Here is a 12,185-nt window from a genome sequence, read left to right as displayed (position 1 = left end):
GAGCCCTCTTCGTCCAGGAAACCTTTAGTAGGTGACTAACTCAGAGTAGAGGAGTATTCCAGCAAAAAATGATGGGAGAAGTTATTTAACGTCCATTATGGAAACCAGCAGTGTTATTATGGCTGCTGCTGGCTCCTCCTGAGGCACAGTCCAGTGTAACAATGTATTTACCACACTCTGCACTGCCAACAGGACTCCTGGCACCCATTCCCAGCATTTCTGGCATCAGGCAGTGCCAGGAGGGCACAGATGGTTAAATACCTTCCACGAACAGAGCCCCCTCCCTGGATAATGACAATAACACACTGATTTCAGTGTGCAGCAAATTCAGTAAAACTGATGAAACACAGATTGCCAGCCTGGTCGCTGGTTTTACAGCTGGGCAATGGTTTAATGGTGCCAAATGGGTTTTGGTTCCCCTTGATGCAAAAAGACGTGAAGCCTGCTGCTAATTTTATTAAGGAGGAAACTGCTCCACATAAACTACAGAGTGGTCTTCCTGCCTTGTAACCCCTGGAAAGTGTTTTCATGAGGTGAAAAATACATTGGGAGCTCGTGGTTAAAACCTCTTTTACCTTTTACTTGGGTTTGGTTTTGTTTTGGGGAGGAGAAATAGTGCAAACTACCATACTTTGTTTTTTATGGGTACACCATGATTGATAGATCTGTGGGATTATTCCTGTGGAAAAGAGAGAATGAACACAGAAAGATGGGCCTGTAAGGAATTCTGGTTTTGGACATAATTACAAAGTTTAGCCTAAATTGATCCTCTGGGTTCTCCAGATTCGCCTGCAAGTGATAAGTGCTGATTCTGGGTTTGATTTGGATCCAAGAATCATTTTCTTGCAAAAATTCTTTGCCTTCCCCTTTTCCTCTTCATAGATGTCCTTGACTTGTAGGTGTTGGTGCCGTAAATGAGGCAGTGCATGTGTTTAATTTATTAATTTATGCTTTAATTTATGCTTTAATCATATATTTATTAATTTATATTTTTATCAGCACCATACCATGCAATGATGGACGTTACTACTTAAACTTCAGGTTCATAAGATTCGGAAATATCCTCAGCAAACAGAATTAAAGTCTTCAGAAACCCATTGATAAAACTACAAGAAACTGTTATTTTTCCGAAGGGAAAACACCGCAAGTTTCTGTTTCTATCCTGCTCTCATCCATTCCTTGGCTTATTCCGCCATGGCCTTGCTGCTTCCAGGAATAGTCTGAAGGATTTTAGGTGTCTAAGTTCCAGCTCGCACATGGGCTTTGTTAAACTGGTGGTTTGAATGTGACATTTCATTTCCATCTTAATGCTGTTGGTACCAGTGAAATTTAATTAAATTTTGCTTCGTTGGATTTTTATTAAGGACAAGTTTTGGTCCTGAGTTTTGCTGAAGAAGCAGCAACATCAGAAAGGCTTCAGAGATGAACAGACAGACCAAAGAGAAAAGCAGATTGTGAAGAGTTCAATGAAATGATCAGTTGGAGAAGAACAGTCAGGGAAACAATTAAAAATAATTACAGCATTATTTAATTATCAATTTATATCAATGAATATCATCATCTGCCTCATAGCTTTAATTAAAACTTAATTTTGATGTTCTCTTCTGCAGTCTCACACACACGTAATTAACCAGCCTAGGGAAATTACCACGATTTGCTTTATCTCATAAGGAGTTGCATTGTTTTCTGGTTGAATATTTGAACAGTATCTTTTAAAGAACTGGAACTTGTTAGATTCTTATTTTCTCTTCTCTCCCCCTCACCATCTCCTATGGGATGTGCAGAGGTGCTGGATAAGCCTCAGAAGTCACCTGAGTGTGTGTTTGTGACATTTCACCCAAGTAAAATCCAATTTTTTTACTCCTTTCTGCACTTAATGCCCGGGTCCCTCCCCCTTTTCTCTGTGGTGCACAAAAGGAGGGAACTGTGATCAAATGCAAACACTTTCATGATGAAACTGTGGCTTCTCTGTTTAATTCTGTGCAGGTGAAGGGTGAGACAATGAGATTCAAACAAGCCTTTGCTCCTTCATTGTTCCTGAAGTCTTGGAGGTGTTTATCATTTAAAAAAGAGAAATTTCAGGAGAGGAGTGACTCCGCTGCCCAAATGGCATTTCATTGTTGAAAGGAACTGCAGCAAAGCTCCTGGGAGGGTTTCACAATCTGTTTGATATAATGGAGGGTATTATTTTCTTTAGCTGGTGAAGAATGCAACAAGAAACGTTTTCAGAGTAGTAACAGCACCAAAATTCTTAGGAGATTATAGGCTGGTTTTTATCTTTTTTTTTTTAATTTTAATTTTTAATTTTAATTTTTAATTTTAATTTTTAATTAATTTTTTTTAAATGAGCCTGCCTCTAGTGAAAAATCTCAACACGGATTTTAACAAATTGTTAAGGAAAAGCTTCATATACTCCATTTCTCTTTTCTTTCTGTGGGGGATGGAGGTAATGTTTCCTTGGATGAATCCCTGCAGAGGCTCTGGGCAGGGCACAGACACTGCAAACCAGGTAGAGCTTGATGTGAGTCATAAGTGAGAATGACTGGAGGGGAAAAAAGCCCAAATAAACTCCTTTATTTTAGTCCAGAGATTGCTGTAAGTGCTGTATGTGGTGTTAACACTCAATCAGAGCTGAAACCTTGGTGCCAGGACTCCCAGATTGGAGTGCTCTGAGGAAATAATTCCATTTCCTTGAGTGTGTGGAGGTGTTTGCACTCAGTGGGTTGAAAACCCAGGCAATCCTCTAAATTAATCTGGGGAAGAGAGGGGATAATGTACTGCTTTGAAATGCCTTTCTGTCTCTTTTTAAAAAAATTTTTAAGATATCTTCTGGATTTATGCAGAATTTACTATTTATTTAAGTCAGATTTTGCCATTCTTGTGTCCAAGGGACATTCTTCCAACATTAATGCCAGCAAGATTTTGCTTTTCAGCTCTAAAATTGAAACCAGTGGAACCACTCATGCACTTAAATTGAGAGTTATATTTGCAGGACAGGGTTTTAAGGTCTGCATGGGTTATGACCACGTAAACAAACATCCTTTTTCTTTATTGCTGACATAAAGCAGTGTTTCATTGCCTCCTAGCTTTCCTTCTGCCAGCACAGGAGAGCAGTGTGGAAAGCTCAGCTGCCGTTTAGGAGAGGTTAAATAACACAGAGCAAAATATTAACTGAGGACTGACTTCACTCAGGCAGTAAAGAGCTGCCGTTCTTCCCTCCTGGCCTTCCCAAAGTTGTTATTGGATGGTTCAGCACTACAACAATGCTATTTTCTAGGTTTTCTTGTTCAGTTTTGGGTTTTTAAGACTCTCATTTATACCCTTGCCAGCCATGAGGAAAAAAGGCATTCATTCTTTACATTTTTGGTGATGTTCAGACAAGTGCCAGAGGAGAAATTCAGTGCACGAGCAGCTTGAGCAACACAGAGGGACGTAAATTTATTGTGTAAGAGCAAAGGTCAAAATCCCTTTGTTTGTGGGCTGAAAAGGAAGAAAGGGTGAATGAAGATTGCAGCACCTGGAATAAAATATTTAAAACATTCTTGGGGTTGTTTTTTTTTTTAAGAATACACTTTGTACATGGATGGGATCCTGACCCCTGAAACCTGCAGCAGCCCCGTTTGGGGAGCAGATTTTAATGCCAGGACTTTTAGGATTTGGCAACACCCCTCAGTTTGAACTCTGACAGAAAGAGCATTTATCCTTTTTTCTATTAATCTCACAAACTCTGGGTTAGAAGCTGCACAAGAGCTTTCCTCAGCACTGTTTGGTGGTGGCTGTGAGTGTCTGCATCCTCCCAGGCAACTCCAGGAGGGACTGCAGAGCTGCTGCAGCTGCAGGAGGATCTGCTCAGCTCCTGTAGCAGTGCTGGGAAGCAGAGAGGGAACTGTGAGGAAAGCTGGCAGGTGGTTTGCAGCTCTGACAATTCCTGGGCACAACATTTCCCTGGCACTTGGCTCAGAAAGCTGCCGGGGAAACCATCACTGGTGCAGCAGCGGTGGAGGGGAGACTGTGGCAACTGTGGTGCCCAAATTGTGGGGGGGAGATGATGCAGAATGAAGGAAACCAGGAATAAAAAATCAGAATAAAGGAAAACAGGACAGTGAGGCCCCCTTGAAATGCCACTCCCAGCCTTACTTGTACAAATTGCAGGGAGGGTAAGCTCAAGGAGCCCCAAGCCCTGACATAACTGATTGCAATCACTTAGAAGGAGCAAGGAGAGAAGATAACCCAGGCCAGGTCCCTCCCAGCCCCTCAGAGGACAGGCAGTGCCAGGAATTTGTTGGATGTCCTGGCTGGAGGCTCCCAGCACAGCAGACACGGATCCTGCTGCTCCAATTCCCATCCCGACCCTGCGTGCAGTCCCCTCACACCGGGCTGCTCAGGCAGGCTCTGCTTGGGGAAGCCAAAGCGATGGATGTGCCTTGCCCTACAATCCTGATTGAGTTATTCCTCTAATGAAAGAGCAGCAGACTCCAGGCTCGGAGCTCTAATGGCACAGCTGAATCACAGGTCACTTCTGGGGATGAATGGATGTGAATTCAAGGCAAACAAGTAAAACCTTCAAGTAAAGCTGGGGGAGTCGTGTTCAGTGACAGAGGTCACATCTGTCCCCAGAACAATCCCTTCCTTCTCAGGGTGTTGATTCTGGGGCACTGGGGCAGCTCAAGGAGCAAAGAACAGCCACGTGCTCAGGAAAGACAGAGAATGTGTGTTCAGAGATAAAAACTCTGCTCATGTGATGTACTTGTTGTTAATTGGAACTTTGGGGTTATAGAATCCCCAAATCCTGGAACCATTTGGGTTGAGAAAGACCTCCCATCATTTTTATATAAATTCTGGCCATCCCTGAGTTTCCCCTCTGGATGAGGTTGGGAGCAGAGGGTTCCTTGCAGCTGCCTGGTTCCCTGCTCAGCTGGGTCCCTGCTTCTGGCACAAAGAACTGTGGGCAAAGGAGCTGGAGAGTTTTAATGGGAATTCTGCCTTTTCCTAGACAGGAAACAGCCCCGTGGCACTGAGGGATGGACTGAGGGATGGTGTTCCTGGAGTTTCCCTTTCCATCTCCCTTCTCCATCCATCTTCCTTGATCCCACACACGTGGCTTCAATGTGAATTCCTCTCTGTTAACATCTAAAAAAAATGGGAAAGGAGGTCAAGAAGGAAATCAGAGCTGGGGGAATAGAGTTGAATTACTGCAAACTCTAGAGGCTTCCTCAGAAGCAGTAAAACCACACAAAAATGATATTATTTTAACTTCCTCTGTAATAATGTGGCCTGTGCTTTCACTGCCAGCCTTTTAGGATAATGGCATTACCAGACTGAGGTAATATTTGAAATATTTATGACACTGAGGTTGCCTGAATATGTTGCTTTTATGTAATTAAGGGCTCTGTTTGACATGGATTAATGCTCATGGAAATATGGTCTATTGGATGTTTTGGTAAATATTTCCTTGCTCATTCTCCATGCTATTTTATGCAGTTTTTTAATGAAACCATCAGAAATGTTTACAAATCTGCTCCTGAAATGGCAGCTTTTGATGTCTTAATTTTCCCGTGAAGAATGGTTGGCCTTCATTACAATTCAGGATTTTAAGACTCTTGGATATAATCCCTCCATATAAATTTACACGGAGTTTAAAATGAATAAACAAAGCCTTTCCTCTGAGGTCTCCCTGAGAGCACAGAGCTTTGTTTGGCTGGGTTTTTTCAGCTTTAATCGGAATATTTCTGCGGAGCACGGGGGATGTGTTGAGGCAGAGCTGCAGAACGAAAAGTGGCTTCGATTGCGTGCTGCAAATCTGCAGAGCAGTTTGAGGGAAACTGCAGAAGAAACAATAAAGATTTCACAGGCTGAGGGAGGTTTTACCCCTGACTTTCACGGAGGTGATTTGGGGTCACTTCAAGGTTACAAAAGACAAGGGAGGTGGAGTCACCCCTTGCAGGTCAAACCCAACACTGATATTTTCTACCTAAAGAGCAGTATTTCGATGTGTAGGGATTGAAAATGTTTATTCAACAGGAAATATTTGTTATTGTGTGATTTCTCTTTGGAAATTTGATTAATTCCATGAGAAGCGGCTGTAATTATGAAATGGGAGGGCAAAACCTTCATTTGCCAAAAGAAGTCAGAATGAAATAGCTCCCAAATATTCATTTCCCTGTCAAAATTATCTTCTGTGTTTGAAAACTGAGGGATTTTGATTGCTTTAAGCTTGTGTTCTCTAAATATTTATCGTTACTGTTCGTACAATTTCCAATGGTTAGCCAGCCCATCATTTCCTCCAACAAAATACTTCAGAATTCAGATTACCTTCGAGGACACTTTTAAAAATACACCTGATCTCTGCATTGAATTTGCTTTTGCTCTTCCCACTTAAATCTTTGTCAGCAAAGCTGAAAGATCTGTCTCTGATTTTGGAGGGTGAAGAATTGGAGACCTTCAGAGGGGGAGGAGACTGGGGTGAATTCCTGCCCAACTCCTCAGGTGCCTCAACATCTGCAAGGCTGTGTTTAATTTGGGAATCTACACTGATTTTGGCATCAACCTGGGTGTGTGAAAATCTGCTCTTCCCACAGGTGGGGAAGTGCTCAGCCCATTTCAACTGACAGAAGAAATTTTGGTTTAAAAATAATGAAAGGCAGGCAGAAAAAAATCTTTGTATCCATGAAACAGCTCTGGGGAGAGGGAGACAATTTGGTGATATTTGCAGAGTACAACCAGTATATTATGAAAAAAATACTCAATTTCTTTTTTTTTTTTTTTCTGAAGTGAGAATGTTGTGGGATGATTTGACTATTCTGATTATTTTTATGTCTATCCTGTTCATGAAATGTTTGGCGTCTGCAGATCTGCCTTCCCTCCTTCCCCTGCTGCAGACTCAGGAGCTCAAAATCAATATCAGAGCAGCGTGTTAAAGGGGAGGTGGGAGCTCCATGGTTTATTTCCTGTTACAAAGATCAAGTTCTGCAGATTAAGTGTGAATGTACCTTAAGGAAGGGAACAAAATCAATGAGAGATGACTGCAGCTACCCACAAATAGTGGAATGCAATCCATTGTAGGGCTACAACAATTATTGTGTTGCTACTCCACCACTACACAAAGGAGTGGGCAAAGCTTCTGTGTCTCTGGTAGGAACTCTGGGTGTTCCCACTCATCATTGTTTACTGATGATTTGCAGAAAAATTTCTTTGGGTACAAAGAAATTGATATCAGCAAACAAAATGCTGAAGAGTTCAGAGCTTACTCTGAGGCTCGAGCACTGTTTGCTCTCCTGGGATGAACCCCAAGGTCCTTTACTCAGGCAAAGTCTCTTTGATCCCAGTGGTGTTTGCCTGAATGAAGATGTAATTAAGAACCTTGGGATCTGGCCCATGAGATTCTGCTCACCAAGCTGGAAGGACATTTACACAAGCACAGAATTCATAAAAAGACCATTTCACTAAAATCAATTTTAGATAGGAAAGGCCTTCTGATAGGAAATTCAATTTTTATTCTTTTTTCAGGAAATAAGATGACAAAACCACCGCAGTTATAATACAAATTAACTGAGATAACTTCCAGGCTATAAACTGATTTGCAGCTCTGCAAACAGAAATAGAGGAGGGATATTTTTACCTGGGAAGAGTTATCCATCTTTTAGGATATTGCTTGTTTGCACAGTAATATTGGGCACCTGAACAGGATGCGCATGTAGATAACAACAGAAGTATTGTGGGATCAGACCCAAATCCAGGAAAGAAAGATCTTTAACGTAGTTAATATTATAGCATGATGCTTATAAAAAGATAAATATAAAAAATGAATTGTCTGTGGCTGTTCTCTCCTTTGGAAGGTGGAAATGCACTTGCCTGGGGAGTTTTAGATGAAGCTGCTGCAGAAGGGGAAGTTCTGTGCATCCTCTGCTGGCTGTGAGAGCAGCAAACGGGGCTGAAATGCAGCTGCATGCTTGGTTTATTTTTTAAAATTATTTCTTTTCATGATCTTGATTACCCTGGACAAGGATGAGCACCTGCCCCCTTTGGTTTATGGGAAACTTCTCTAAAACCATGGGTTTTTTCCTGTGTTGCTTCGCTGGCTTTTAAGTCCCTTCCACTTGGAGAATCCCTGCATAGTTGCCTGAATGATTTTGACTACTGTTATTCCTGGTTTTTTCTTGGAACACTTTTTTTGATCCACATTGCAACACATTGCCCCAGTGCCTCTCTAAGTAACTGCCCACTTTATCATCCAGATGACAAAGCTGTGAAGGAAACAGAGGAGCCCTTTCCCTGCAGGATGAGGGGAGGGCTCAGAGCTGGGCTGAGGCAGAGTCCATGAGTTCAAACCCAGGAGTTGGCCCGGTGGATCTCCTGCAGGAAGCACAGGAGATGGGAATGAGCTGGGAAGCCAAGGGATAAAATGCTGCTGTGCTCCCTTCCAGCAGCCTGTGTGCAGTCACCCTCCCCGCCGTGCTCAGATTCACCACTCGCTGCCCCTCGGTCTATTTGTCCTTCAGCCAGAGTGGTTCTGATTTCCATCCTTGATAAAAGAGTTGGAATTATTGATTAAACTGGGAGCAGCGATGAGAGCTTGGTTCAGTACCTTCCTGCTAACTCAGGTAAGTTACTGGAGCAAAAGTCTCTTTGCTGCCTTGCCTGTGCCAATTTAGTTCTGCTTTCAGTGTGCTCCACATCGCTGCCTCCCCAAAGACAGGGAGCACCACCAAGGAATTCATGGGTTAGATCTGCTTCAGCTGAAATCACTCCGTGCAGTTCTGCTCACGGTTATTTTCCAGAACAGATTTGTGTCTGTCTGGGTATTTTCAGAAGTGCATTGTTGATTACCAAAGCAATCAAGTGCAGACGGTGATTCTGTGATTCAGTGCTGTGATATAAATACCGTGTATGAGCTTTCAGCTTCATTTATAACCCTGAACACCCACTCAGCTGCCTGGCTGAGATCTGTTCTCTTGCCTCCAACTCTCTGTTTATGGGCTCTTTGAGCTGAAACAGAACAACCCCGCACACGAAGGAGGTGTTTTGGGAGCGAGGGACTGATGGCTCTCTTTGAACAGAAATCTCTTCCTCCCTCCTCATTTGCTTTTATAAATTACTGCCCACCCTGAGCCAGGCTGTTTCTCACTCTCATCCTCAGCAGCTCTACTTCGCCTTCCCAGTTTGTTTTGGCCAAAATTTAAGATGGACAAGGACTGGCACTCCCATAAATCCTGATTTCATCCTGATGAAGTGCCTGGCAGAGCAGCCCTGCTGTGCTCCCATCTCCTTGCAGCCTCCCTGGGTGTCCAAAGGGGAAAGGAGCATGGAATGCTCAGTTCCTACTTGAAAATAAGGTTTAAGAAGGAAGTGTTCCCTGTGAGGCCTCATTACAGGCATTTCCAGGCCTGAGTTACAGCCTCAGAGTGGAAAAATCATCTTTCCAATAACTTCCCCACACCAAAACGGATAATTTCAAAGTGGATCTGCCTTTCAAAGAGCAGCAGGGTGAGATTTGCTAATTGGTACATGATGCAGTTTGTCACCTCCTTTTGTTAGGCTGTCCTTACTTCTTACCATCAGAACGAAGGCACCTGAACGTTGTCTCCAATTAACTGATGAAAAATGACATCTGTGTAAATGTGCAGTGCAAAATTGTCCTCATCTGTCTGAATACAGCATTTTTTCCCTGGTAGGATTCTCTCCCAGACAAGCTAAATTTGAGGGATGGAATGAATGTTCCCAAAATAAATAAAGCAGCAACGCTGGTGCTCTCACTGAGCAGATAGATGGGTCTGTGTCGCTTGGATTTCAGGAGGGGCAGGCAAGATAAATGCTGCCTATCCTCTCATCTGAAAAAATAATATGACTGCATGGCAGAAAAGAGCTCTGACAGCATAAAAACATCTGAAAGCCAAATGACACCGGGTGTTTTCTCGACCTTTTCTCAAAATGAGAAGGATTTTTAAAGTGTTTTTCTCCATTCATGGTTAATGTAGGGGTGTATCCATATTTATGTGAAATTGTTTGTATCTATTCATAACATGTTGATATAAAAACAGTGAGTAACTGTTCATTGTTGGTGGCTTTGATTAGTTCAGCCTAATGTTCACCTAGAACCTGAACAGAACCTGATTTAGGGGTGAAATACTTTGAATGGATTTCAATCAAAGTACCTAAGATAAAAAGGGGAACAGAAAGAAGGGGCTCAAAAGGGGAGGTGGAAATTCAATTTCCTTCCTCCAGCTCTTCCCAGGAGGACAATGAGTGCTCTTGGTTCAGGCTACAGAGAGAAGAGGGGAAACCTCAGGTTTGAGGATGGATAGGACAAGGGAGAACCACCTCAAGTTCCACCAGGGGAGGTTCAGCTTGGATATCAGGAAAAATTCCTTCACTGAGAAGTGGTTGAACATTGGAACAGACACCCCAGGGCAGTGATGGAATCCCTGAAGGTCTCAAAAAATGAGTGGATGTGACACTTTCCCTGGATTAAAATATGGGACCTGTCTGGCTCTGTGAGTGTGCAAAACCAGACTCCCAACAAGAATTTAAACACAAATTTTTCTTCTGCTCACTTCCCCCCTGTCCAAACTCAAGTTAAAATTCTGGAAAATTTTTTTTCTTCTGTCTCTTTTTATATTTCCAAATGAAATATCCTGAAGAGAAGTCACATTTATTTGCAACTAAAATACCATCTGCTTGTGTGTGAACAAAATTGCAGAGTCAGATGGATTTGGGGTTAAAATGCTACATTTAATTATCGAAAAGTAAAAGAGCAATTCACGTTTGGAACAGGCAAATTTCAGCAGAACTCAATATTTGATTTGATGCCATCTCCTGGAGGTTGAAAATGTGGGTTTCTCCAAAATTCAGTGTCATTTGGAGGAAAATTGTTGAGATGCTGCATTTAGGAAGCAGAACAAAATGTGGTTTATCCCCCCTCTCCACTGGGGCTGCTAATACACACTGGGAAATTTGCTATCCCTTCCTCATTCCCACTTTTGTGTCCTTTATCAGTGCCTGCCTACCCTGCCACATAACTCAGTTCAGATTACCCAAACTCATTCTGTGAAATCCAATTCCAGTTTGGTTTTCCCCCCTTTTATTCCATTAAGAAAACGCGTGCTGCACGTGGCCCAATATTGCAGCTGGGCTGAATTGATCAGAATCCTTTTCCTTGTTACTCTGTTCCATGAGAAATATCACTGATCTTTTTCCCAGCCTGGTTTCTTACAGACACACACAATGCTGGGGTGACAAAGAATTCCTTTGTGGGAAGATAAGAATAAAAGTTGCTTGTGTACTTCACAGATGTTCTTGGTTCTGATTGGAACCAAAATTGCTCTGAAGTTGAGCGTTTCCTTTAATTTCTCTGGGCGAAAGTTTCTTGGTAGTTTTGAAGAATTTTTGATGAATTTTTCAGCCATAATTTCTTCAGGTTCCTCAGACTTCATTCTTTATTTCCATGGCCATGGCGTGACTCGCTGCTGCCTCTGCTCTGTAACTCTTTTGTTCCCTGAACGTTGGCCAAGAGATTCACCTTGTCCATGCTGAGATTTGTCCCAGTTTAAAGCCATTTTTCTAACCGAAAAAAGAGGGATTCTTTTGTCCAGCTGAAGTATTTTTAGGTGCTTTCTCCTCCAGATTAATATCCACTGAAGTCCTCTAAGATTTCTCCATCTCTTCAGCCTGTGCCAGCTCGGATGGAACATCAGGGCTTCTTCCAAAGCACTGAAAAATGTCTTTTCTCAATGAAAAATCCCTCTCATACAGGTCAGCCACCCCAGAGCTACACCAAGGAGCAAGCTGGTAGATAAAACCTCTCCTAAGGCAGTTTTTTAATAATTCATTGTTTGAATTCAATTTGGGGGGAAATTTTTGCGATGGAAGTTGGAGGCATAGGTGGAATGTGGAGCCAAAGCCCTGGGACCAACTCCCCTGTGCCCCACTGGAACATTAGAGGGGTCTGTGGCTTTCATTTCCTGCCATAAAAAAAGGCAACAGATGACAACCCAGACATGTCCAATCAGATTTACATCTAATTTTGGAGATAAATGCATTTTTTAGTCTCTTTTATACATGGTCAGACCTTCTTTCTTGAGCCTCATGCAACCGTGCTCCGGGACAAGGCAGCTTTGTTGTTGATTTTGGGTTGTTTTTTACCTGTGTTGGTGAGTTCTCTTGAGTTTTCCCAGCTGATGTGGGAATAT

The sequence above is a fragment of the Corvus hawaiiensis genome, chromosome 17, assembly GCF_020740725.1.
Source record: "Corvus hawaiiensis isolate bCorHaw1 chromosome 17, bCorHaw1.pri.cur, whole genome shotgun sequence".
Lineage (NCBI taxonomy): Eukaryota > Metazoa > Chordata > Aves > Passeriformes > Corvidae > Corvus > Corvus hawaiiensis.
This window is presented reverse-complemented; position numbering follows the sequence as displayed.